Source organism: Notamacropus eugenii, chromosome 4, assembly GCF_028372415.1.
Source record: "Notamacropus eugenii isolate mMacEug1 chromosome 4, mMacEug1.pri_v2, whole genome shotgun sequence".
Taxonomy (NCBI): Eukaryota; Metazoa; Chordata; class Mammalia; order Diprotodontia; family Macropodidae; genus Notamacropus; species Notamacropus eugenii.
The window spans coordinates 469869342-469891242 of NC_092875.1; the positions used below are offsets into that span (position 1 = coordinate 469869342).

Consider the following 21901-nt stretch of genomic DNA (forward strand, 5'->3'; position numbering starts at 1 on the left):
CTTAGCTGAAAACTCCTTCCCTTCTTATACTATACTACCTAGTGAATTAAGAATGTTAGGACTGATACATAGAATTGATACTGATTAACTGTCTCACTCCTGAAACAGAACAGACAGATGGCATTTGAGACTATGTCTCAAGTCCTAAGAAACGTGCAAGAGAAACTTTCCCCTATTTTGCCAGGGTCAACAATTGCTTTTAGATTCCCAAGTTTACTCAACTGATAAGAATTCACCAAGGGTTTTCTATGTGCCAGGCACTGTACTTAGCACTGGGGATTTAAAAAAAAAAAAAAAGTTTCTGCCCTGAAGGAACTTACATTCTAATGAGGAAAGAAGGGCAACATGTGTATAGATAAGTATAAACATGATATATACAAACTGAATACAGCATAGTTCTGGGAGAGAGTGAATTAATGAAAAACTTACTAAACACGTGTGCTAAGTACAAAGCCAAATTTCAAAGACAATTTCAACTTCCAAGGAGCTTACATTCCATTGGAAGAGACCACACATGTCGGGGTGTAGTGGTCACTGGAAAGCACTTAATGTTCTGAGCTCCCAGAGTGAGAGGAACTATAGGTCTATTAGTCCACTGACCTGCCATTTTTCAAGGGAATGGTCATTAATTTAATTGCAGTTTTCAGAGTTTGAGATAGAAAGAGGCAGACAGTACATGTTTAGTGGGAGGACATACAATAGCTTAGGTGAGGGATGGAACCAAAGATTCCAAGAAGTTCACGGTCCAAGATCTTAGCAGTCAGAGAATCAGGAAAGGCTTCAAGTAGGAGATAATGCTTGAGTTGGAGTATTGAAGGAAGGCATTGATTTTGAGAGGTGGAGTTGAGAAGGGAACGCACTCTAGATATTGAGAACAGGTCAATTCAAAGGCAAAGGGATGGGAAATGTGTGTCATAGAGAGCTAATCATGAACAGGGCTATTATGATAGTGTGTGGAAGAGAATCTGTGTCAGCATACTGCCACAGTAGGAAAGTACTAGGTTGTAAAGATAGAGGAGCTGATGTTTAATCCCAGAGGTAATACAGCCCCTGGAGCTTATTGAGTGGCAATGGAGGATAATGTGGTTTAACCTGAGAGACAAGGAGACCAATTAGGAAGCTGTTATAATAGTCCAAGTGAGAAGTGATGAGTTGGTGGGGACAGTGGGAGTAGTATGAAAGAGACTGTGGAGATAGAAAAGTTTTAGCAATTGATTTGTTGATGTTCATGTGTAGCAGAGGATGACCCTGAAGTTTTTGAATCTGGGTAACTGGAAGGATAGTGGTATCCCTTGATAGTAATAGGGAAATTTAGAAGAGGGACAGGTTTTAGAGGAAAGGCAAGTTCTATTTTAGAAATGTTAAACTTGAAATTCCTATAGGGGATCCAATTCGAAATGTCCCAAGAGTTCTCTTTTGCTGTTCAGTGATTTTTGAGTCATGTCTGACTCTTCCTGATCCCGTTTGGGGTTTTCTTGGCAAAGGTATTGGAGTGGTTTGCCATTTCCTTCTCCAGCTCATTTTACAGATGAGGAAACTGAGGCCAACAGGGTTAAGTGACTTGGCCAGGGTCACACAGCTAGTGTCTGAGGCCAGATTTGAACCTGGCCATCCAGCTAGCTGCCCCCAAAGTTCTCTACCTTCAGAGTTTTTTGTTCGGACCACTACTCTTTTTGAACTAGATTCACCTGGAAATATGTGTAAGTATATATTTGCCTCCTTGCCCCCCCCCCCCCCAGCCATTTACAGGTGTTTGATATTCTATCTTGTTCCCAATTACATGTAAAAACAATTAACATTTGTCTTTTAAAATGCTGAGTTCCAAATTCTTCCCCCCCCTCCCCTTGGCCACTCAATTACACTGGAGGCAGTGATGCATTCCACAGGATCATTCATTTTGCTTAAACAGATGCAGCTTGCCACTTCTCTAAGTGGTTGAGTCTAAAGATAATAAAGAAGTATCCTCTTTTCTTTTGGAATCCATTGGTAGCTGACTTATTTTTTGTCTTTAAGATGGAGTAACCATTGAGGTAGTTTGAGCTCATAATACAAATAGGATTTGGATAAAGTACACATGGGGTCCTGTTTCTTGTTTGGCCAGTCACTTGTTAGGACAAGTTACTTAGGTGCTAGTGTTGGAGTTAAATGAATGTGTGTTCGTCCTTCATTGCCAAAGAACACCATGCCATCAGAGAAATAATGAAATGACTCTGTTTTGAGGGAGGGAGGGCTGTGCAGGTCACCAGCCTCACTTCTCCTCCAGAGCCATCTGAATCCAGTGACCAGATATTCATCAGGATGACTAGAGATGACCCAGGTTGAGGCAGTTGGGGTTGATGACTTGCCCAAGGTCTTGCAGCTAGTGAGTGTCAAGTATCTGAGGTAAGATTTTAACTCAGGTCCTCCTGACTCCTGCATTGGTGCTCTATCCACTGCAATAGTTTAATGTCTCCCTACTGAGATTGAAAGAATAAAGGAGTGTTTTTATCTCTTTCAGTTTTTGTCATATTGTTGGAAATGTTAAAATTTCAAAAAGGAAACTTTTGATACATGTGTGCTTTCTCTCCTCTCTCTCCCTCCTCACACTGTATCAGTTGAGAGGTTTTAAGAACCTTTGATTCAAGAGTCAAGAGATACCAAGGTTAGAACAATAACCTTGAAGCCAAGAAGACTGAAATTTAAGTTCTTCCTTCCTCATATTAGCTGTGTAACCTTGAACAAGTCACTTCTCAATACTCTTGAGCAATTAAGATGATAAATTATTGATGTATTAGCAGAGCTATATCAAGGGGGGAGGGGCAGGGAATGTCTAGAAAAAGAAATTCAAGGGACAATTAAAGAAATTTATTATTAGGTAGATCTACGTATAAATATGCTTTTCTTACCTAAATCTTGCCAAACCTACAACCTCCCTTCACATTTTGACTAGAGAGGTGGCCCAGGGTAGGTGAGTAGAGCTTAACCTTCCCTGATGGCTTGGATTCAGGTCTCCCAAGGTCAAGCAACATAGAGAAGAAACTTCAGTTGTGTTCCAAACCTCCGAAGAAATCTATCTTGGAAATATTGAACAATATTGCTAGAATTGTTTGATAGATAATTTCAGAGTTGAACATTTTAACATGATTGGTATTGCAGTAGACAGATGGGGGAACAAACTCATGTTCAGAACTGGATTCCGCAAACTCCATTCTACAATTCCATTTGTTGGGATTTTTTGTATACTTAAAGTTTTTACCTATTGAGTACCCCTGGGGGGTTGAGGGGATGAAACTATCAAAATGAGAATGTTTCAGGCATTTAAAAAAATTATACCTTATTTAATGACAAAATTCTGCTAAGCTATGAACATGTTTTGCTGCAGCATACAGCAGACTGAAACCTCTAATTATTGAAAGAACTCACAGAAAAGTATTTTTTCTAAGAAGGGATTATAATGGCATGCAAATCCCAGTGTATTTGAAATATGAGGTAGGTAGTCACAAGGCGATATTGATTATAAACCTCTTCTGGTTAGTGCAGAAGTAGGTGGGGATGGATGTTTTAGAAATGACTCATCAAGATAGGGAAAAGTATGGAAGAGGGATAGACAAGTTTTCTAGGACTTTGAATTTCCTTTTGGAGAGGGAAAGGGAGAAAGGAGGTAAGAAACTTTTTGGAAAAGGATAATGAAGTAGCATGCTTTGAGATGAAAGACTTTAGAGGTGGTTATTACCAGGAATTCCAAGAATTTCCAAGAACGAAGAAAAAAACCAATTAGATTTAGTAAGGACAACAGATCTGAAGAACGAAGTAAAATGAAACTTCTTGATGAGAATAGTACTTGGTAAAAGTGAGAGACTGAAAAGGTGGGACTGTTGCTATTAACCAGGGAAGTTCTGATTAATGCTTCTTTTTTTCAAGTACATTTAAAATAAAATCAAGGGGACAGGTCCTTAAGTCCTTCATAATTATTAGTTGTGTACACTTGGTCAAGTCCCTTTGAGCCTTGGCTTTCCCCATCTATAAAATGGTGGAAACACATTGGTCACCTCATGACTATTGTAATTATTAAATGAAATATTACATATGAGAGCATTTCGAGACTAGCATAGGGCTATGTAAGTAACATATAAATATGATGTCCTTGTTTAATCACAAGACGAATTCTTTTGTTTACATAAATAACTTGTGCTATAATATTCATTCTTATTAATGGGCTTGTGGATCCCAATGATTTTTGTTACTTGATCCCCTTTCAGCAACAACAAAATATATTGTGAATCTATTAAATTACTTTAGTGTCATTTAATACATTATTCATAACATTCTTTAATTATTTATTTCTTAAAAGTACCATTAAGGAATTTTTAGCTTAAATCCCTTGGACCACTAAATGGGAGCCACTGGGTTAGAACAGGGCATGCCATCCCATTTGCCACTACTCCAAATTGCAGTGCTTCTTTAACTTCCTTCTGTTATATCTTTTGTTTTAACTTCTTCAAATAAGATTTTTCTTACCTTTTCCCCAATAACAGGGATTCTTATCATAGACCCCTTTTATTTTATTTTATCATAGACCCATTTGACAGTGAAGCCTATAGACCTCTGAATAATATTTTTAAATACACAAAATAAAGTAGGACTATGAAGGAAACCAATTATATTAGAATATAGTTATCAAAATATTTAAAATAACAAAATTAAGAATCCATGCCCTATAGCAAAAAAAGCAACATTTGATCTCCAGTGGCAAAATCTTTGAGATCTTTAGAGTTTTTCCTCCTCTGTTTTATACGATCTTTGGATAATTGTTTCTGTGGATAGTTCTCATTTTGGTTACCAAGAAATTGTTTTTAAAACCTCTTATTTTAGCTTACCTCACTCTGTTGGAAACCTTAAACAAACTTACTTGAAAGGGATAGTTGTTCTGCTATGATATAGTTGCTTGCATTGTGAAGTAGGCAAAGAAAGTAGTTCTGTGATATTCACCTCTGCATCACACAGGCTGTTTGGGGAAAGAGAGACAATACACATTATGTTAATTATCAAGGGATGCAATTTTAAAAGCTTTTAAAATCTCATTTGATTATATATCTAGGTCAAAATAGAAATGGGGATTAGGATGGTTTTCATCTGAAAAAGGTCAGGTAATTCTTATTCCCAGGGGAGAAATGATTTTTTTTTAATCCATTCATAATGCTATGTGTTTGTATCTTTGGGGAAAAATATAGAAGAATTGTGGGTGGGGATTCGTAAGACCACTTGTAGCTTTATCTGACTGACTGAAGCTGTTCAATATGTTAAGCCATCTGGGATTTCCTGTGTTCCCAGGATCTGAGGTACTATGATTAGCTAGCTAGTCAGAGATAATCCATATGTCTTGCCTTGATTGCCTGCCCACTTGTCAAATTGTTGTAAACAACTTAGTTTTACACTATCACCCAAGTTGTAGTAATATCAATTCTTAGCCTTGTCTATACATTGAACTCAGAAGTTGAATTATATACAGATGATTAGACCAGGTTAAGATTGAGATATAGAATCTAACAGTTGTTAGCTGTCTGGAGAACCCTGGCATGAAAACTTCATTGGAATGGGAATTGGTCAAAACAATACTGTGGCATGTGAATAATGGGATATTATTGGGCAGTAAGAGAAGGATGTGAGGAATTTGGAAAAAGATGGAAAGATTTGTATAAATTGATGCAAACGGAAAGAAGCAGACCCAAAAGTACAATATATCTGATTACATCAGGATTAACAAAAAAGTCACTCACTTAGGGAAGTTGACCTGAGTAGTAGAAGAGCCAAAGAAGGTCAAGGAGAACAGAAAATGAAACCTAGTTCACATCAGGGAGGCAGGAGACTTCTAGGCAGATAGGGATAGGGACTGTGTCTGTGTAACTGTGATTCCTTTGCTGTAGGGAACTCCCTCTTCCTATACAGGTTGGAACCTTCTCTGCAACTTAAATCATGAAAGAGTTTTCTCAGTATCATGTATTTTTTGTTCTTTGTCACAAGGGAGAACTTGATCTAGGGGCTGGACTTTAGTAAAAGGCATAATAAAAAGGCATAAAATCTTTTTTTTCCCCAAATGCATTGGATTTGAAGTCTGAAGACTTGGATTTAAATGAGAATCCTGCCACCCAGAATTGGTGTGTGACATCGGGTTAGTCATTTAGCTTCTTTGGGTCTTAGTTTAGTTGTCTGTAAAATGAGGATAATACATACATAACCTTCCTGACATACTCATTGTGAGCATCATGTGTGCAAAGTATTTAAAATGTGACATCAGTGTCAGTTACTTAGCCATCATATTGGAGAACAGGGAACTGAGAACCAAGTAGGCTTTAATATAATATAATTTAATGTAGGCTTTAATGACTAGCCCAAGATCACATAGATACTTGGCTTCAGAGCTAAGACTAGAATCCAGTTTTCCTGACTCCCAGGCCAGTGTCATTATTTTCAGATAGACTTATTGGGGAAGACAAAGAGAGAAATGGAGCCCCAATGTAGACATCATTCTGGGACTATGTAAGCATGCTTAGGTTTCTAGAACTTTCTACTTGGCCATGCTTCCTGGGGTATACAATGTACTAAAGCAGCAACAATCTGAAAACCTAGTTATGTTTCAAGAAAAGCCCAGTGGGCATCAGAGGTGAGAAACAAGAAGGTCCTAAGAAAAGAAGGGTAAGATTCCCTCCCCTCCAACAAAAGGCAGAGGTAAAAGAAAAGAGATATACTGATAGTTTAGTAACTGTGATAAAAATGACAAAAGCGGATGAATAGACCTGAGCAACACAAGTGACCATGAAGATCAGAGTTGCAAAGGCTAGGACCATTCCAAAGACAGCCAGACAGCCCCATGTAAAGGCATGACTAGCTTATAGCACTATAAATCACTGAGATTCAAATACAGGTCCTCTAACTCCAAATTCAGAGTTCTTCCTGCTGTATCTCCCCTGATTCTGTCACATAATATCTACATTTTTCTGCATTATCCAAGATAGACATAGACACATTACCTTTACCACTCATATATACTTTGATTTTCCTTTTTTACTCTTTTGGTCTTTATCTATTACCATCTGCTGTACGTAAGTACATTTTGAACTCTCAGTAGCAAATTGCACTTTGACATTGCTTTGGAAAATCACAGACACAATGAACTCCCCTTTCCTTGACTCCATTATGAGAAGAGGAAGGGCTTTGCTCTGCTTGGATGTAGCTAATATAATAAGGATTCGATGTGGAGATTGTTGGATACAATGAAATAAATTGTTGATACAGATTTTCTGGCATTTCTTTGAAAATGCCTTTTACTTCCCTTTCCCTCTGAAAACAAAATAAAGTCTCTCCTCCCACTAACCTTTCTTCTCTTCTTTTAGCATCTCTTTCCCTACCCCTGAATGATGTATGTTTTCTTTTCTCTCATTTCCTTTACAACATGTTTCTGGAAATAGTTACTATACTGTAGGTGTTAGGAGGCACTGGAAGACAAGAGGAGCTAGAAACAGAAATCCCAGTGGTAACATAACTTCACAGGGCAGGTCGAGTGCAGGTTTTCCCACGGTTCCAGGCCAGTACCCTCCATCTCAACTTCTGCAAATCGGGAGATTTGATTTGGTGGCAGTGTTAGCTTAGTTTCGTTTCCCTTCATCAGAATCCAACAGCAGTTTCCATCCAGCAGCCTGGTCAGCTGGCACCCCTCCAGCCAGGGCTAAATTAGATGCAACTGAACATTAGCTTAAGTCTAAGGTTTGGGGCTTGGTGTGTTTTGGATCAACTTGAGTAGCACCAGGCCAAAGGCTTTTGTTTTCTTAGTGAATGTCATTCTAAGGAAGGGTTACTTCCCTTCTCTGGGAAATGAGCTTCACTTTCCTAGAAAGCATTCAAGGAAAAACTCTGGGGGTGGGGGAAAGGAGGGAAACTACCACAAGCAACTGAGAAGGAAAACTTGTATACTGGCTGAGATGTGAAGAAGGGACAGATACCCTTTCAGGAAACTGACATGCTGTTATTATTCTTAATTAATTACTATCAATGGTAATAATTCACAAGTGCTTCAAACCCATGTATTTGCACCATTCTTTTTTTTTCTTTGCTTCTTTCCTTCTTTTCACCTTTCATGCCTTTCCCAGGGTGCAGCAGTTCCCAGAATAGGTAACCCAAGGCCTAAACTGTATCTGTCACCAGGAGATAAGGATGGATGTCCTTCCTTGTGAAAGGACATTGTGCCCAAGGATTCTTTTCTTGGTTGCCATAAACTCCTGGATCAAATCCTCTGCAAATATGGAAAACCAGTAGAACTGACAGAGAGGTGCAGGCCTTTTCAATGAAGTGTCCTTGGGACAGGCTTGGAGGGTAGATGTGGCAAGAGGGGGGAGGGTTAGGAGAAAATGACTGTAGGAAAGGAGTAAAAGAAAGTAAGTTTATAAGACTTTTTAAAAAAATGTGCTCAGTTCCTTCTCTTTACCACCCACCATCAATACACATCTTAAGCTTTTTTAATTCCATTCATGGGACTAATTAAGGTTTTAGGATGTTGGTTACATAAAATAAAAGTCCCTCAAGATATAATGCTTGGGGATTTGGCTTTGAAATAAAGAGTAGCTCAGTGAACCTAGCCAGCAGAGGTGAGATCAGAATAGGAATTTGTTTCGTTTTTCTCAGGCACATGAAAAGTGAGGATGTTCTAACAGGATCAAATCTTATGACAGGTAAAGGATAATTGCCAAAAAGTGACCTCGAAAGGCCACAAAAAAGCCTCCAGTCAGCACAGGCTATTCAGCAGCCTTGCCTTTGCCAATAAGGGGCCATGAACAAGAGATCCTTTCATATTGGTCGTGGTGACAGCTGGAGCCAATCTGGCAGCTCCGTTTTTCAAGCTGTAAGTGATGGAGAGGTTATCGGCAAGAAACCAACATTCTTGCTGCTTCTTACCTGGAATGATAAATCCTAAGTTGAAGAGTTGAACAAGGTAGCCATGAGACAGATGGGCTTTTGCCACCTGACAGCTAATAGACCCTGACAAGGTGGGCAGCAGTTAGAAGCATTCAGATTCTGAGTTGTTTGTGCCCATCCAAAACAGGTAGCTGGAAGAGAAAAGCTGGTGGCTTGGCAGTCGTCACATCAGGACAGGAGCCTAGGTAACTGACAACTTTTCAAGCTGCTCTTGCATAGAGACAAACCTTGGAGAGTGCTTGGCAAGGCAGTAGTCCTAGGCAAGACATTGTAGCACTGTGTTGGGGATGTGACTGTTATTTATCCTGATGCTTTATTTTTTTCTAAAGGTCTGGGCACCATTAATAAATCACAATACCTTTAAATTATTTTTTTGTTTGGTTAGCAGGGAAAAAGGAACTGAAGGGAAAATTTATTTCAGAGTCAGTAGAATATTTAAAGGTCTTTCATGCAAAATGAAATGCTGAAGTTGGGGCTACTCTCTCTATGCCAACAATAGGAAAACTTCACCTGGACATTAATCTTCATATGCAAAATGATTTGTGGGGTGTTTGTGCAGGATCTCAACTTCTCCATAGAGTTATTACGCTGATGAATGTAACTGCTAGGTTTTCCCTGGTGTGGATAGATATGGGGGAGGGGGCAGAGAGGAGTCTGTAAACTTAGAAGGGAAAAGAATGACATCTTTATTCTTACTAATCTCTAACTGAAATTTAATAGGAAATTTTAAAAATTATTCTAAGGAGTCCATAGGCTTTGCCAGACTTCCAAAAGTGACTCTGACCAGTCGTTTGGTAGTTTAGGTTCAACTTTGGAACAAAATAAGACATTCAGAGGTCATTTAGCAGTTAACTAAAGGAGATTTATTTAGCTTTAGCAGGAGAGAAATACTTAACAAAGCTATGAATTGAGAACTCCTTGAATGACTTTAGCCAAGGGACTCTCCCTTGTCTTCCATTTTCCAGCAGCCAAGCATCGAAAAACCTGGAGGTCCTGGAGCTACTTAGGTGACCAGGAAGTGATGTCAGCAGCCTTAACTACACTGAGCCAGTTACTACTCCAGGACCACTATACCTTTTACAGAAAAATTAGCCTAACTTTCATGAGGGAAGCATTTAGGATGCTGCTTCTACCACATAAGGGGGCCATGACACAAAGTTAAGAACCCCAACCTAGTGCCCTTTTGGTGTGTCCGTAGCAACTTTCTCTTCCCCTCTTCTCTTTATTTCTTTTTGTTTTAAAAGTTTTGAAGTAGACTTTGTGTCACATGTTTAAAAAAACCCATGACTTCCTTCCGGTATGAAAGAGCAGAGATCCTTACTAAAATTTAAGGCTTGATATTTATTGGACTTTGCATCCTCATCAATTTGCTCATGCTATTCAAGAGTCTGGCTTCTAAGAATTTTAATAATGATTAGAAATTGATCATAGGCCATTAATTTTACAATGAATATGAAATTTTTTATGTTGTTTTCCTTTCCTTTACTGCACTTGTATAAATTGTGTGAATTTATACAAGTGATTCTCTGACTGCCTTCTTACCTCTCTTCTCAAGTTTCTCGAAATCTACACCTTTGGACATTTCTTAAGGTTAGGGTGCAGTTGTATTCCATTGTATTCATAAACCATATTTTTTTGGTGATTTAAAAGAAAAGTTATTTTTTTTCTAAACTTCAGGGATAAAACAAGCATTTCTATAACATAGTAGAATAGGACAAAAGATGATTATACATGAAACTACAAATCTGTTATGTACAACTTGTTATACAATATTATATATATGTACAACTTGTTATATAATATATAATTATCTACAACTTGTTATGTAATATTGCATATTATATAATTATATATTTATTTATAATATATATTATAAATAATATATATATTATAAATAAAATTATCTTGTAACTTTTTCCCCCCATCTCCCACCCTAGAGCTGGCTACCATTAGACAAAAATATGTATGTATATAAAAATATTCTATACATAGTTCTATTTATCAGTTCTTTCTCTGAATGCAGGTACTGTATTTCTGCATATATCCTTTGTAGTTAATTTGGATATTTATAATAGTCAAAGTGACTTAGTCACTCAAAATTGTGCTTAAAACAATATCGTTGTTACTGTATGTAATGTTCTCTTGGTCCTGCCCATTTTGTTCTTCATTATTTCATGTAAATCTGTCCATGTTTTTCTAAGATCATTGAGCTCATTATTTTCTATAGCACAGTGTATTTCATCACAATCCTATGCCACAATTTTTTCAGCCACTCCCCAATTGACAGGCAATTTCTAGTTCTTTGCCCCCACAAAGAGAGCTGCTATAAATATTTTAGAACATATAGGTTCTTTTTCTTTTTCTTTAATCATCTTGGGAAACAGACCACTTAGTAGTATTGATGGGTCAAAGGGTATAGGCAATTTAATAACTCTTTGGGCATAATTCCAGATTGCTTTCCAAAATGATTGGATCAATTCACAATTCCATTAACAATGAATTAATGTCCCAATTTTTCCACAGCCCTTCCAACATTTATTGCTTTTTCCTTCAATCATATTAGCCAATCTGATAGGTATAAAATGATATCTCAAGACTGTTTTAATTTGCATTTCACCAATCAATAATGACTTAGATAATTTTTTTGTATGACTATATATTGTTTTGATTTCTTCATTGGAAAATTGTCTATTCATATCCTTTGACCATCAATTGGGAAATAACTCATATTCTTATAGATTTGACAAAATTCTTTGTATATTTGAGATATGAGACCTTTATCTGAGAATCTGTCTATAAAATTTCCCTCCCCCCAATTTTCTGCTTTTCTTCTGATTTTGGCTACATTTGTTTTATTTCTGCAAAACCTTTTTAATTTAATGTAATCAGATTATCCATTTTGCACTTCATACTGTTCTCTTTCTCTCATTTATTCACAAATTGTTCCCCTAGCCATAAGTCTGATAGATAATACATTCCATGTTCTTCAAATTTTCTTAATAAAATCTCTCTTTATATCATGTGTCCATTTTGATCTTATTTTGGTAAATGCTGTAAGATATTGATCTATGCCCAATTTCTGCCATACTGCTTTCTAGTTTTCTTAACAATTTTTATTACATAATGAATTCTTATCCCCAAAACTTAAGTTTTTATACTTGTCAAATACAAGATTCCAATATTAATTTGCTGCTGCAAATTTTATGTCTCCTCTGTTCTGCCTTTCTATTTCTTAGCTGGTACCAGATACTTTGGATAATTACAGCCTTATAATCTAGTTAATATCAGGTGCTGCTAAACCTCCTTCCTTTATATTTTGTTTCATTAGTTCCTTTCATATTCTTGCCTTTTTGTTCTTCCAAATGAATTTTTTTCCTAGCTCAGTAAAATAATTTTTTTTTGGTAATTTAATTGGGATGGCATTGAATATGTAAATTAGTTTAGGTAAAATTATCATTTTTATTATGTTTTATAGAAATTTAGGATATTGTAAAGTCAATAGAACATTTAATATCTGATACAAAGCAAGGTTGTAGCCATTTGACTGTAAAGAGTAAGTTGGTGTCAAAACTTGTTACATTCTTATTACATTTTATAACTGATAATTATTAAGTTAACGGAAGTTTGAATAGAAATAGGTTTTTAAAAAATCAAAGATAAGATTAAGTAGTCATAAGATCATAATTTTAGAGCTAGAAGAGACTTAAGTCAGCTAGTCCAGGGATATAACACTAATTTTCTGTGGACAGCATATGTATTAACTTAGAAAACTACAAATTAGTGTTATCTATATTATATTATAGTTTTATTGATCTTGTTAAATTTTTTCCCAATTATACTTTAATCTGCTTCTGGCACACGAGAGTTTTCCAGTTGTGAGATGGATACATCTGATCTTGTCCAAACTTCTCATTTTATAATCAAGGTAATGGAGGAGTGACTTTGCCAAATTTACCTGAATGGATTAGGATTTGAGCCCAGGTCCTCAGTAAAGAAGGTCATGAGTTGTACTAGCAGAAAGTAAGGGTCAATATCACTTCCTTCTTCTTCTTACTATGAAACTGTGGCTTGCTTCCTTATTTTTTGTCCATGGCTAATCTCAGTGGGTGTGTATGTATGTTCCTTAGTCTAAGTTCAGTAGTTGTGCAGTCTCTACACGTACGTAGAGTTGCCATGGAAATGATAGACAATCTTTTGTTTCCCCTGTTTCACTGACTAGGAAATCTGCTACTCAGTGGCAGCACAGTTACCAAATGCAGGGGCCCCAAATTTACATTTTCATGATAGCTTTTGCCAAGATTAAATGGTAAAAACAGTAGATTTGAAACTTCTTTCCTTATTACGTATCAAAGCAGTAAACTCTTTAACCAAACTAAGTTCAAACATACTTGGATTTAGCTATCAGAGTGTGGGATTATTTCAATAGTATCACAAATTCATTCATTCCTTCATTCTTTCATTCCTTCACTTTAGTTTTAGATATATCAAACGTAACTCTTTATTTCACCTCTAGGTGGTCCCAAAGAAGATAAAAGCATTATAGTGGGGATTCAAAATCTTCCATATACATACATGAAATCATGTTTTTACGTTAGAAAAAAGTATGGTAAAGTCAGAATTTAAACTACATTTGTGAACAGCTCAACTGTTTTACATTTGGAACTACTATACTAATACTAAGGAGCAGATCTAAGAATACCGAAATCTTAACTGATGACATATTCAATAGACAACTCTTTCCCCCATTTGCGTTTATTAAAAACTGACATCATAAACAAAACCTGTACAAAAAAAATATTCTGACTTTCGTGGAAATGCGTAACAGTATTCATGGAAGAAGTTATCGTCTGGGACCCCCTCTTCCTCTGCCACGACCACGTCCTCAGCCTCTACCCCGACCTCGGCCTCTTCCTGCAACAGCTTCCCTTTTCTTAGATTTCACCTTTGGTTCAACATCCACAAGTAAAGTATCCAGAGGTAAGCTGTCTGGAAGGATGAAGTACCAAATGTTATTTCCTCGTATACTCAGTGTTTTCAATTGTACAGGCTCTCTGTTCTTCAGGGTCATTTTCACAGCTTTAAAATGTGTATTCACACTGACATCCACACCTGTGATTGTTCCATGTACTTGTGTTCCATTCTTCAATTCAGTGGTTACAGTTTCATAACTCAACTTCATCAAAAATCTCACGAGCTTCATCCTTCACGGCGCCCGTCGACTTTTCGGTCTTATAGGTCGCAAAATCACGACCCCCGGGCGCTAACAGGGGCTGAGGGAATGAATGGCCGGAAGCCAGTATCACAAATTTAGAGAATCCACCCCAAAGGATTATTTGTGCCCAGCCATTCTGAGCTTGCATTGGTCTGATCAGCCACAGTCAGACACAGACACACTAAAACTTGACTCAGCGCAGTGATGTCATTTTGATCCTTTTTAAGAACTAAGGACAGCAGCCAATTCCCTTTCCAATTCTTTCTTCTGTAGCTCCCATTTATTTTCCAATTTTTTTCTCAAATGCTTTTATTCTATTTATAAAAACATTTTAACTCTTTATTTATTTTTTAATAGTTACTTCATCTCTTCCAGGAATTCTCTTTGTGTTCGTCTTCAAGTTGTGTTTTTCTCTAAGGATTTGCTTGTCAATGTTTGGGAGTAACTCTCTTCTGCATTTGTGTTCATTATGGTGTGGTTCTTTTTTATTTGCCCATTCTTCCAACCTGCTTCCTGACTTTGGAATTGATATAAGGGCTGGGCTCTGCGATACTTCTGGGCAAGGCTTGGGCTAGTCCTGTTGATTTCTTGGGGGAACTGACTATTGTGTTTTGCCAGAATCTTAGGGACGGGTTGGGGACTTCAAAGTTTGGAGAGTTCCCAAAGGGATGTGATCCAGGACAAATATCTCTTTGCTGCCTCCCCTACTCTCAGTTCCCAACCTCGATTTGGTTCTGTGCAAGAGGAGATTGCTACCCTTTGATCTAGCTGTTGGTTCAAAGTGGCAGCATTGTAGTCTCCATTTGGTCCCGAGTCTGCCTTGGCTCTCCCTTAGCAGGCTAGCTTAGGTGCTGGAAGTCATCCGGATCTGAGCTTGGGATCTGAGTCAAACCACTACTCCTGCCTTCTGTTCTTTATTTCTCATAGCATTGCCCAGGACTCCCCTATAGGAGAATATCATGGCTCTATGTAGGTCCCCTTCTCACTCAAACCAAGATTGAATAGTAGGGCCACAAAGCTATCATTTAGCATATGTACCTCTCATAAAATCTCAGTGTGTGCCTAGGGTTGGCCCAGTATGGATCTGTGTGTTTGTGTGCACCTCTCCCTGGTGTCTGGAGTGCTTCCTGTCCCCAGTGTCTAAAGACATCTCTGTCTCACTATGCTAACCTTGACCAGACTCACTGACTTTTTCTGGATTTCTCCATTAGGATGTGGTCTGGTATATTTTATAAATCTGTTAGAAGTTGTGGATAGGAGCACAACTGCATTACTTCCTTCTATTCCCATCACCTTAATTTTCAAATATATATCTCCTCCTTACTTTACCCAGAGAATTAACCTGTATAACAAAGAATAAAAAGGAAAGAGCAGGGGAGGGAATCAGTTCAACAAAACTAATTCGTTCATCAACTGAGTCTTGACATTCTAGCCAGTGTTTGATAACCATAGTCAGTCCCTGATCTCTGCAAAGAAGGGAGAAGAGGTATATTTTCAATTTTTAAAATATAATTTTATTGCTTTCATTTAATGAAAATGTACCTGTCCCTTCCATCCTCCCCTTCCCTCACTGAAAAAGAAAGAAAAGCAAAATTCTTGTGACAAATACATATAGTCAAGCAAAATTAATTTCTGTGTTGACCATTTGTCCAAAAAATGTACCTTTACCCTGAGTTTGTTGCCTTTCTGTTGGGGGGAAGTTAACATGTTTCATTATGAGTCCTCTGTAATCATGGATCATTTCATTGAGCAAATTTTTAAAGAGTTTCAGAGTTATTTATCTTTATAATATTGATGATATAAAAATTGTTCTCCTGGTTCTTTAAAAAATTTTAAATTCATTTTTAAACTTAAATATATAAGAAGAAAACAAAGAGAACATTCCCATGTACACACTACAACATGAAAAGAGGATTCAGTATAAAAGTATGACTTTACATTTCACATTGTTTATTTAAAAAAGAACACTATATAATAAATGCTACTTGTTTGCAAAGTTACTCCATGCTTCCTTCTACACTTTCTTTTTATTCTCTGCTATGCACTTTTATATTTTCCCTCCAACCTCTCCCCCATGGCTGCCTTTGCACACAAATATGTCTATACAAATAAAACCATACTATATATACTTTTATTTATTAGTTCTTTCTCTGTCAGCAAATAACATAGGTCCTTTGTAGTTAATCTGGATATTTATAATAGTCAAAATGACTTAGTCACACAAAATTGTTCTTAAAACAACATTGCTGTTAGTGTATACAATGTTCTCTTGGATCTACTCATTTTGTTCATTATTTTGTATGTCTTTCTACATTTTTCTAAAATCCTTGAGCTCGTCATTTCTTACAGCACAGTAGTATTTCATCACAATCATATACCCCGACTTGTTCAGCCATTGCTCCATTGATAGGCATCTCTGCAATTTCCAGTTGTTTGCTACCACAAAGAGAGCTACTATAAATATTCTAGAATATATAAATTCTTTTCCTTTTTCCCTAATCTTCTTGTGAAACAGACCTAAGAGTTGTATCACTGGGTCAAAGGGTATAGGAAGTTTAATAACTCTTTGGCCATAATTCCAGATTGTTCTCCAAAATGGGTTAGTTCACAGTTCCATTAATAGTCAATTTTATGTCCCAAGTTTTCCACATCTTCTCTAACATTTGTTACTTTTCCCTTCAATCATTTTAGCCAATTTGATAGATGTAAGAAGATATCTCAAGGTTATTTTAATTTACATTTCTCTAATCAATTGAGACCATTTTTCCATATGACTATAAATTATTTTGATTTCTTCATGTGAAAACTGCCTGTTCATGTCCTTTGACCAGTTGTCAATTAGAGACAACTCTAATAAATACATTTTATGTACTTGATATATTAATAAAATGTTAGAAATTTAACTATTATTAATAATTTATCAATTAATAAAATATATTAATATATTTAACATAAGAGACTTTTATCTGAGAAACTGTTTATAAAATCCCACCTATCCCCACCTCTAATTTCCTGCTTTCCTTCTGATCTTTTCCTGGTTCTGCTTATTTTACTCTTCATCACTTGATGCAATCAATCAGTATTGATTAAGAGCTTACTATGTGCCAGACATTGTGATAATCTAATGGGAGAAACATCTCCAACAGAATATAGATTCCATGGAGCAACCAAGTGATGAAGTGGCCAGAGTGCTGGGCCTGGAGTCAGGAAGACCTGAGTTCAAATCTAGCCTTAGACACATATTAGTTGTGTGACCCTGGACAAGTCTCTTAACTCCTATTTGCTGTAGTTTCCTCATCAGTAAAATGATCTGGGAAATGGCAAGCTGCTGTAGCATCTTTTGCTAAGAAAATCCCAAATGGGGTCACGAAGAGTTGACATGACTGAAAAACAAAAACCACAACATAGATGTCATAAAGGATAGCAAATATATGCCTAAAATTGGGACTTGATGACCTTACGGCAAAATAAAGTTATAAGAGGTGAAAGTGGTGAAACTTATTATTTAATAAATATTTCATGGGCAAACTGGATAGCAACATGGAAACAAAAATGGAGGTCCTTTTCTCATGACAGAAGTTGAAGTTGGGTCATAGAGTAGAATAACAAAATGTATAAAGTAGACCAAGAGAAGAAATTGGGGGAAGCTTGTTGATCCTTCCCAGGATATTTTTTAAATACTTAAAATAACATACAATTACAAAAGAAATCAACCATGCCGAAATACAGTTAGAAAATTTTTTAAAATTAATTTATTCAAGATTAAGAACTCCTGGGGATGAGGCCAGGTCATCACTTGTCAGTGTTTTAGAAGAGTTTTGTGATTTGTCCCCAAGGTTCTGTGATTTTATCTGAGGTTTGGTAATTTTGCTTGGTATTTTTTGTATAAATGCTTATTAAAGAGGCTGGACAGCATGGTTAGTGTGAGTAACCAAACCCCTGAAGTGCTCTCATTGAGTCCGTACTACCTCTTTCTATTGGGCTAGAACTAGCTATCAAATTTTTCATAATTATAATTTCAAATAGTGTTAATTTGAATCACTACAAGTGATTTGTTTTTTACACTAATTGGGACCTATCAGAAATTTATTTTTCAGTACTTTATTGTGATGTTAGATCAGTATGATTTTCTTAATGAAATAAAGTATATTGTCTAGCCATCCATATTTCTCTATATTTGAGGAAACTATTCAGTTCAGTATCATTTTGTATTTGAATATTTGGAAAGAGTTGCCCAGGAACCCAACTAGACCAGGTTACTTTTTTATAAAGTAATTCATTTATAATATGCCTTATTTCTTCCTTTGACATTGGTCAATTTAAGTTAACCTTTTCCTTTGTCTAAATTAATAAAACAGTCTTGTAAATAACCATCCAGTTTATTGAAGTTCTTTAACTTATTAGTGTGTTCATATATTTAGTATTCTGGCATTCTTATTTTTCTTGGTGTGTTTTATGATAATTTCTTTTTATCTCTGCTTGATTCAAACTGATTTTGATAGGTTGTTAATTTCATTAGCTTTTTGAAAAACCAGTTTTGTATTTTTAAGTTCATTTTTATTCTATTTTTGATTTAATTGTTTCAGTTCCCTCTTTCTCCCTTGCTTTGATTATTTTTGTTCCTTTTCTAATATCTAAAAAACCCCCCAAAACTTGGAAATGTAAAACCCAAAGTCCAGGAAACAGAACTCAGAGCTAAGCAAAGAGGTATTGAGTGCTATGGGGATGTACAGGTTCCAAGGTAGATTGGAAAAAGTGCAATAGAATCAATACTTCTACCAGATACCTCTGCCAGGTGTAGACCTCATGTATCTAACCGTTCTCTCTCTTTATTGTGCCCATTAAAAGCTGCAATTTTTCTCTTAGGATCTGCTTTGCTAGCATGTCATATGTTTATCTGTATGTTCTGATTGCATCTCATTGTATTTTGATTAATGTTCTGATTGTCTCATTTTTTTCTCTTTTTTCAACCCATACCTGTGATTTCATTGGTCTAGGGATGTCCCAATACAGAATAGCCCTCCACAGGATGCCAGTTGCATCACCCCAGAATGGAGTAGAGTCTCAAGATCCATAATCTTGACCTGTAATTTATACTCTCAGAGGGTTGTGTGTGTCACTGAAAGTCAAGGGCTTATTTTTCATACAACTGTGAAGGAGTGAATGGATGAATATATGAATGAATGAAACTAGGGAAACAGACATTGGCAAACAAGATAGTTCCTGTCCTTAAGGAGCTTACTTGCTAATGGAGAAGATGTAGAAATGGGTGGCAGGGGTCTGGGGTTGAGGGTAGAGGGATGTGGAAAAGAGAGAAAGAGATGGGCATGGTTTAGAAGTGACTGGAAAGTATAATAGTAACCTTGTTCTGGGCAAGGTAAAACAAAATGTAATCTCTCACAGCCCAGGACTGAGCACTTATGAGAAGGGGCTGACTCTAATATGATCTAATTGGCATAGTGCATCAAGTGTTCACAGACCTGAATGCAAGTACTTTCTCAGATACTTACTAGAGGTGAGACCCTGGGTGAATCACTTAGCCTCTCACAGCTTCACTTTCCTCATCTTTAAAATGAGTGTAATAACTGCACCTACCTACCAGGATTGGCGTGAAGATCAAATTTATAAAATACCCTGCAAACCTTCCAGTGGTTTGTTTTATGCTAACTAACATTTATAATCAATTTGATTTTATTTTCAAGTCCACATTTTTTTTCTCCCAATCTCCTGTATTTGAGAAAGCCAGAAAAACAAAATCTGTTATAAACATGTATAGTCAAGCAAAACAAACTGCTCCATTACTTGTGTCAAAAGATAAAAACAAAAATCTGACTCAATCGGAACTCGAGTCCATCACCTCTCTTAGGAAAATGGGAAGCATCATGTGTACTCCAGAACTGTGACTGGTCTCTGTTGATAAAGAGTTCCTAATTTGTCTTTATGATATGGTTGTTCCTGCGTTAATCGCTCTCATGGTTCTGCTCATATCCCCTTGCATCAATTTGTAAAAGTCTTCCCAGTTTTTCTGAAATCATCACCTTCATTTTTAGTTTGTTTTGTTTTTCAGTCGTGTTGGACTCTTTTTTCTTTTCCATTTCATTTAGCGGAAGAGATAAATAGGGTAAAGTGACTTGCCCAAGGTCACACAGTTAGTGTCTGAGTGCCAGACTGAATTCAGGAAGATGTCTTACTGACTTCAGGCTTGGCACTTTTATCTACTTTGCCATCTACCTGCCCAGTAAGAGGCATTTTGCTGCTTCCTAACTGAATGAGGACATCTCAGTTTAATACCTTTGGCTTCATAGAGGGGTTCTTAACTGATAAAGCTATCAGGGTGTAGCATCTTTTTAATTACTTTAAATGGAGATGGATGATTGATTCAATAGACTCCCCCTTGACACCTCACCCTCTCTCAGGTGGAAGGATTTTTTATTTATTTTGTTTTTTTGAATCTTTGTTGCCCTTACCATGAGTACGTGAAGTAGAGATTCATAGACAGGGTTTGTGTTATTTTGCTTAAAAGAAATATTTTATCCAAATTACCTAATGAAGTAATTAAGAACCTTTTGACTTTAGTTTTACAATGAAAATTTAAAAAATTATACACACACACACACACACACACACACACATATCTCCATTGAAATACCTTATAGTATATAGCCAAAAACAATTTATATCTTTAGGGACCTTTTAAAAATGACCTTTAAAAAAAGCTTCAGTATACTTCATTGAAGTATAATGTCTTGATTTTTAAAGATAATACTCCTGCTGTCTCTTTTGCATTCAAATTTTCTGTGGTTATGGGAACTGAAACTGGGTGTGTTTTAAGAGGGGCCTTATGTGTCTAGATAAGAATGAACATCATGGTCAACAAAATTAGGTCCTAAGAAGACTAGTTGATGGGACTGTGGGGATATGTAGTCTAGAGAAGAGAAAGTTCAGAGGAACATCATAGAAAGCTAAATATATTTGAAGGTTTATAATGTGGGGGAAGGGGAAGTTACCTGACAGAAGATGGCAGCCCACTCCCAGGAGAACTGTCTAATCATAGAATTACAAACTTTCACTGAGATAGTAGTAATCGTCATGAGTCGTGAGGACATAGAATGGACTGCAATGTTATGAGTCATGAGAATGATTGGAGCTATTGAAGTGCAGAATGGGCTGCATGGAGGACTCCTGGTTTCTCTGTTCCTTGAATTGTGAAAACAGTACTTACTGCTAATATGCTGGAAATACTGCAGAAGAGATTGTTTCATTGGTTGAACTTCATTGAAACTTAATGTCATACCAACCCTAGGATTCTATGCTAATTTTGCCTTTTAGATGGTGATAATTAATTTCAAATTTTGCTTGACATCTATTATAACCTTTTGACTATGAGCTTTTTATTAATAATAATCTTTCATTTAGCTTCTTGATCACTGTATTGTGCAAGGTATTGCAACATTTTTCTTTCTTTGAAGTCTTAATTGAGCAAATTGATCGAAAACAATATGGTGGTGCTTTATCAGGAGGCAGCTTTGAGGTCTGCAAACTCTGGTATTTCCTTGCTGCTTTCTTGAATAGAAAAGTTATCACATTGTACGTGGGTTATAATGCTTGTAACCTTAGCCATAGTTCAAACACATATGTCATCCTGACTGCCTGTTATATAGTCATCGCTGTGAAAAGCATATATATATGTATGTATGTGTGTATGTAACATAGGTGTTTTAAAAAATATAATTTCAGGGAGGG

At 36.5% G+C, this 21901-nt stretch overlaps 1 protein-coding gene and 1 pseudogene across 2 annotated transcripts in view; one reads left to right on the forward strand and one right to left on the reverse strand.

The window, feature by feature from the left end:
- The window catches only part of IQGAP2 (IQ motif containing GTPase activating protein 2), a 340434-nt gene that overhangs the window by 12734 nt on the left and 305799 nt on the right, over positions 1–21901 (forward strand). The gene's annotated exons all lie outside the window — the stretch shown is intronic.
- Positions 13683–14220, reverse strand: LOC140502077 (small nuclear ribonucleoprotein Sm D1 pseudogene; annotated as a pseudogene).